Below are 7,659 nucleotides of genomic sequence, written 5' to 3' on the forward strand. Positions count from 1 at the left end.
ATATAAAATCATCTCCACGCCGACGTGGATAGTGGCGGAATGAAAAGGTCGGGCGGACGCGTTCCGCCACTGCTCGCCACATACAAGTGTCGCATGGCACCCCATAAAATTGCATGCTATCAAAAAATCGCATGCGATTTTGCGGGAGATGCCATGCGATGAGATGGGCCTGGGGACATAAGAGCATTTATGTTAAATTAACTAAAAAATCGCATCGCATGCGATTTTCCGGGAGGTGCAATGCCATGGCCTGGGGACATGAGCAGTGAATAAATTAACAAAAAAAAAAAAATCGCATCCTGCTATAATGGCCCATGTGATGCAATGCGATTTTTTTTTTTTTTTAACGCAGAATAGCATTGTTTTTGCGTAGTGGGCGCTGTGATAATACACAAGTACCGGGAATTAACTTACAAGGCAAAACCTGTATAAGTTAATTCCCCTTTAAAAAAAAAAACATTTGAGTTTGGTGGACATCTCGCACTTCTGCTGAACTCAGGCAGCATTAAATCTCGGCCCATGTGCACTGCAGGTGGGGCAGATGTAACCTGTGCAGAGAGAGTTGTATTTGGGGGAGTTATTTTCTTTCTGTGCAGGGTAAATACTGGCTGCTTTATTTTTACACTGCAATATAGATCTATAGTCATTGGTTTAAGATCAATTCATTGGTTTAAGATCAATTTACACCACATCTCACCCCCTGCCTTATGTCCCCAAGCACAACTCTATCCAATCCTTCTTTATATCACAGAAAATGAATGATTATTGAAAGGTAAAACCATTGATGGTCATCCATTGCAAAGTATGCTGCCATCGATGGTTGCACTATTGCCATTGATGGCAATATTAGCAATGGCCATCCCATTGTGAAGCTCAATCACCCCTATTTAAAGGCAGTTTGGTTTGTAGTATTCTGCTTTGTGGTTAATGTCGTGCTATGACGAAACTGGTAACTGCAGCAAGATCTCACAGAATTGATCATTGTTGTTCTACGCTCTACAAAGAGCTTTGAGGCCATTCTCATACAATATGAAGTCCAGTTTGCTACAGTGACAAAGGACAAAAGGAGATGGTAAAACACTTCTATAAGGACCCTAAGTTGGCTGCATGCACAAAGAGCACATTGATTATTCACCTGTAGAGTCCTTCAATCTGCTTCACTACAACCAAAGTAGGGCCCAAGGGCATGATTCAGATGCAACTCTACTGTAATTTAGAACAGTCTATGCACTGACCAGCACAACATTGTTGACTTCAAGTGAAGCACATCCCGCCAAGTCAACGTAGCAGTCTACGCAACTTCTACAGAGACTGCTAGTTGCCTGGATATGACATGCCCTAAAGCAGACACTATTACTTTAGAGTAGGGCTGGCCAAACCGGCCCTTGAGATCTACCAACAGTTCACATTTTCTAGATTACCTAGCTGGTGCACAGGTGCAGTCATGACTAACTGTCACATTTTCAAACATGTGCTGTATTCATTCCTAACCTACACATTCTACAAATCCACTGGTGGCCTGGAAAAGCTGAACTGTTGGGAGATCTCGAGGACCGGTTTGGACCCCCTTCAAAGTGAAAGTTTTACTTTTAGGAAACATGTTGGGGAATCTAGCAGGGATTGTATAACCTATCTGGTGACACTTTAAGAAATGGACATCTAAGCATATGAACACAAAAAACAGTAAAATATATATCTATAGTACTGTATAAACTGGCGAGAGGGAAGGCCAAGAACGTTGACCTTTTATTTTTTAATGTGCTCGAAACATTGCTCTAGGCATGACATCAGATCTATTTTGGGTTAATTGTCACATTCGATTATATTTAACAAATTTTAGAACTTGGATGACGGCTCGTTGTCTTTTTTTTACATTTTTTTTATGTCTCTATAATATTTCTCAGCGTGACTTCATATATGTGTGTGTGTGTGTATATATATATATATATATATATATATATATATACAAAATACAGGTGTTAGACCAAGCGCTGATTAGTAATTAATACCAGCTGGAAAAGTCCTTAGTGTTAACACACAGGATAGTGTCACCAAAGTCCAATGAATAAGGACTGCAGCTCCTCCTCTCGTGTATACACGGATACCCTGGGTCCAATGGGCATAAATTGATCTAGAACAAGGAACGCAGAAGAGGGTGCTTCATGGTGCATTAAAAACGATTTAATAAGGATCCAACAAACATTGATCCACAGTAAAAGCAAAGGCAAATGCTCGTACCAAAGTTATACACTCTGTGGGCTGGTTACCACACGGCGTTATAATATACCACACAGGCAAAATCAGCTCACGGTTCTCAGGCGGGCCAATGAATCACTCCAGGACGCTGCAGCTAACTTACGCTGGATTGCGCAGAAAGCCGTAGGAGGACGCGGGGGGATCACAGCCGGCTCGGAGCAGTGAGTGAAACGAGGACGGGCACAGAGTCACAAGCCACGCCCTGGCGCGTTTCGTCACTGGGACTTCGTCAGAGGGCGTCTCTCTGACGAAGTCCCAGTGACGAAACGCGTCAGGGCGTGGCTTGTGACTCTGTGCCCGTCCTCGTTTCACTCACTGCTCCGAGCCGGCTGTGATCCCCCCGCGTCCTCCTACGGCTTTCTGCGCAATCCAGCGTGAGTTAGCTGCAGCGTCCTGGAGTGATTCATTGGCCCGCCTGAGAACCGTGAGCTGATTTTGCCTGTGTGGTATATTATAACGCCGTGTGGTAACCAGCCCACAGAGTGTATAACTTTGGTACGAGCATTTGCCTTTGCTTTTACTGTGGATCAATGTTTGTTGGATCCTTATTAAATCGTTTTTAATGCACCATGAAGCACCCTCTTCTGCCTTCCTTGTTATATATATATATATAATTTTTTTATTATTATTATTTATTTATTTTTTTACTTTAGCTGACCATTCTCTAACACAGTACAGAACATTATGGATTTTATGTTGGATGTAAAACTGCCATTGGATGTAGCTTATGAAATTTTCCAGTTTTGCTTCCATACCGAACCATAATGTATATTGACCATTAACATCTATGCAAAGAAATTATTAATCTTGTCCTGGGTTCTAGCTCCATTTAATTATCCTGCTTCGCTGACATTTTTCAAAATGTAAAAAGGCGAAACTTCATTTCTTAACAGATGTAGTTGTAATTAATCTGCATGGAAGAAAATAATGTTTTATTTTTAGTTAAATACTCATTTGTTTTGGTGAATTCTGGGTAGGTTTGTCCATTTTTTTATTTGTATCCTTGCTTTAATATTTAATTGCTGATCCCAAGGTTTTAAATTATGCAAATTGTTTAAATTAAATTAAATGCCGAGGGGAAAAAAATGCCAATATAATCCACATTAAAAAAAAAAAAAAATATATATATATATATATATATATATATATATAACAAAGTTGTGCAGGACGGCACTCCATATGTAGTAAACTGGGTGCAGGGCAGGGTCTATAAGGTTAGAAACAAGGCACTTACCCCCCACACACTCTGTGAAGGATCCAGACCAGCACTCCAAAGTAGGTGAAGAAAAAAATGTTTTTATTCCATGCTGTGCAGTACAAAACAGCTGCTTGGCCCGACGGCCGTTTCAACTGGGCTCTGCCCTGACGAAAACTGGCAGAGCCCAGTTGAAACGGCCGTCGGGTAACATAGCCAGGACTTGACTGCTTTTATCTTGGACACATACAAGACAAGAAAAGGATGAATGTTAGTCGTGTACAACAAGATCCGGAAAACCTTTTTATATTTCTTGTACTTTTATTTCTAACTGAAGCATTACATATATGAAATAAATAAGCATAATATTATATACATGTTATAAGTCCAAATAAAAGGTTCTGAACAAGATGCAAGAATGAGAGTAAAAGATCTGTATAGCAGCAGAAATGCAGTATTCATATCCAGTTGCAAAAGGAGAATACACAATGATGGCAAAAAATGGCAGGGAACCATCGCATAAATGAGAATGAATCATTGGATAGCCGAGCAAACAAAACTCTATCCTTCTTTTCCATCACCCCATGAATGCCCCTCTGATTCACCACAATAAGCCGACCTACCATGGGACTATAGGAGGCTCTCCAGCTGCCATTCACAACAAATGCCAAGCCGTGGCCATTGTTTCTGGATCACCACCGTGCATTCCCGTTTTCGCACCCATGGCACAGATTCTACACAAAACGACATCATGCTCAATGCATGTCTATAAACCGCGGTAGCAAATTAGTGGCACACGCATGGTGAGGATCGTGCCAATTGCCACAGGAGTTGCACGAGGTGATTGGCGAGGCAATGATGTGTGTGGCCATATCTGTGAAGCTGGTTCTTCCATTTTTTGGTCTATGTAACATACTACATTTGGAAAAAAGGCCATTTGAGTTCCCTTATCTAGGGTCCTCTCCAGTCACTGCATGTAAAAGAGAAGGGAAAAAAATACTTTAAACAGTAGAGGTAGAATAGGGACAGTTCCAGGTTAGAAGGATGGCCTGTAATCCAGGGTAGCAAAATATGGCCCACTCAGGTGTGAACATCAGGAAATGGACTAGGTGTGACTATGCAGCCAAAAGCTCCAGACTAGAGAACATTGCCAAGAACAATGATACAGGTCAGTCATGGGATCACACACCTATAACCATTATGCTTGGCTGATTGACCTATAATAAATCTTGGGGAGAACGGTAGCTTCTATGTAAAATGTTCAGAGACATCCCCATGAACAATGTGGATGAAAGAAACAAGAATGAATATGGGCCTGAGGCAAATCATCCAGCTGCAGGGACATGGGAAAGCCAGGAGAATATACCCTGAGTGGATTTGGAGTGATCTAGCAAATCTCAAATATGTACGTAATTGGTGGAGAAAGCGCTCTTGGCAGAATTCTGTTGACTGCTTTATGAGGCACACTCCCTTGCCCATCAGCACCCTAGAAGGCCCTGGTGGTGGAGCCAATGAAATAATGGACCAGGGGAACACCATAGGGTATGCCGGTAAGACCTCAAATTTGTCCACTGCCTTCAGGAACGTGAGGCCTCTGGGCCGTGGACTAATGCTGGCCACACAACTTTCATCCGACTAGTTGGTTGGATGGAATAAAAATCTGGGACTGTATGGGGGCAAATGACAAAGAGCAATTTGCTCACAAACCCAGGAAAATGGACACAATATTCAGTGACATTAATTAAATCAAACAGATACAACTACATAACTTTGTCTGAGCGGCAGGTTTTGCCCGTTTACACATTTTCATTTAAAATTACTGAATTACTAATTACATTTCCTCCCATCCAGTACCAGATTTTTAGTCCATCCAACCAACTAGTTGGATGGTTGGATAAAAGTTGGGCTGATGTGTGGCCAGCACAAGGCACCTATGTTTGTGAATAACGTTAATAGTAGGGATGCCAATCCCGGGGCATTTTTTCAATCCCGGGATCCAGGATTGAAAAATGCTCAATCCCGGGATTCCCGGGATCCCGGGATTGGCATCCCCACCAAAAAAAAACATTTTTAGCATAGGACCCACCCCGGCCGACCCGCACATCTACTTACATTAGGGTGCGGGCGGGCGGCCGGGAGTGGGTTTGGAGGTGCACGGTGCCTCCCGGCAAGTGCACCTCCATAGAAGACAGCAGGCGGGCGGAGGCAGGTGGGCAGGCGGGCGGAGTCAGGCCGGCGTGCTGGCGGGTGGCGGAGAAGAGGCGGGTAGGCGGTCACTGGTGACGTGTGGCCTGCGCAGCGTGACCTCTACTGTCACGCTACGCAGGCCGCACGCCGGGTCAGGTTACGGGAACAGCCGGGCAGCATCTGAGCGAGTGCTCAGACGCTGCCCGGCATTAGACTGCGCATGCGCAGTCTAATCCCGAAATCCCGGGATTGGATTCTCCAATCCCGGGATTGAAATCCCGGACTTTTTTAGGCCAAATCCCGGGATCCCGCCGATCCCGATCCCGGGATTGGCCACACTAGTTAATAGGTAGGGGTGTGACCATCTTGTCACCTCTTTAATGCATGTCTTTTATTTCTATTAATCTAAAGAGATTGATAAATATGTGTGCACCTTTCAATTGTGGAACCGCTCCTTTCACAAAAATATGGTTTTTGGGTCTTAGACTGGTAACCATGCCTACTTCCCAATGTAACGAATAGGAAAGCATCTTAATAGTGTGTAAAATGCACAACCCAATCAGCAGCTGACATGCACTAATTTATCCCTAATACACATTGGGCGAAACATTGGCATCTACAACAGGTTAGTTTTGCCGTGTAAATGATTGCCACTTTATAAATCCAGCCAGAGTCGCACAAAATCCTGCACTTCCTTCTTCTCACAGGCTATTACATTTAAGCCCCATACACGCTAAATGAGGCCCCACAGACACCGATATAGGCAGTGAAGGCCATGCTTCAGCCACACTTGCTGATGATGGCAGGGAAAGGGGTGAAGGCCATGCTGCAGTGCAGCATGGCCATCATTAATGAGGTCTCTCTCATATGTACATGTTCAGATGAGGAAGGGGGTCGTTAATAATGCAAGGGAGTGTGCATCGTTAGCGATATAGGGCGGGATGTTCTAACCGTCTACGTATCTCTCACACAAGCGCTGCGGTAAGAGGCCCATAAGCTTCTATAGGGAATCGCCAGCAAAAACTGGCGATTGCCTCTGCAGCATTGACCCAGTGGAGGCGAAGTTAAAGTATATTGAAATGTGCGGACCCACCGGTCGAATGTCGCGTTGATAGATATTATGTGCTGCACATAATATTTATCAAATTGCATGAGTGATTGCATCTGACTTTTAACCCCATGCGATCGCTCGCAATGTGATTGGCAGGCTGCAGGAGCGCTGGCATTGACGTTGCAGGGAGTGAGCTGGCTGGAGCGCTGGTGGTGGCGAGCGGCTGTGTAGCACAGCGCTGTGCAAGAGGGCTGGTGACAGCGGTGGGGTCAGCAGAATTTGAAAGAAAGCTCTCTCAGCCAATCAGCGGCCGTCTGAATGTTAATGTGAATTACTGCAATACACAATACTGTTTTTATTGTTTATTTAACTATGTGTACTGTGAAATGTGTGTAACCCAAATAACCCAAACAAAGTGCTGTGCTTGTTCCTTCGCTCAACCCACATGCACTCTATTGTCTCCTGTTGTCTCACGCACCGAGTTGAGTCCTAGCTCACTCAGCGCTACGAGCAGGGGGGAAATATAATTTGATGAATGATTTCCCCCGCGTGCACAGCTACATAGACGTTTGCAGCCTTGCAGAGGGGCGAGGGAGGGCATGCATTCACTACCTGCTACCTGCTTGCTGGACTACGAATACTCGCAGCCCAGCAAGCAGATCTGAACCAGGCCAGTATTCGCTATCACATATTGGGGTGTATTCATGAAGGAGTGCAAAATGTGCAGCAGTGTGCCAGTGGAGAAGTTAAAATTATTATTTATCAAATGCATTCTGTAAAATTATACATAGCAGCTGATTGGTTGCCATAAGCAACTTCTGCCCTGGTTCTCTTCTTCACTTTTATTAAAGACAACTAGAGATGGGCAAAACGGATCATTACGCCGAGCCGGGATCCGACGAATCTCTCGGCGGAAAACTACGGATCTTTTAGACGAGTCCTCGGTTCACTTAAAAAAAAAAGGGGGGGG

This window comes from Crinia signifera, chromosome 19 (assembly GCF_055691185.1).
Source record: "Crinia signifera chromosome 19, ASM5569118v1, whole genome shotgun sequence".
NCBI classification, from domain to species: domain Eukaryota; kingdom Metazoa; phylum Chordata; class Amphibia; order Anura; family Myobatrachidae; genus Crinia; species Crinia signifera.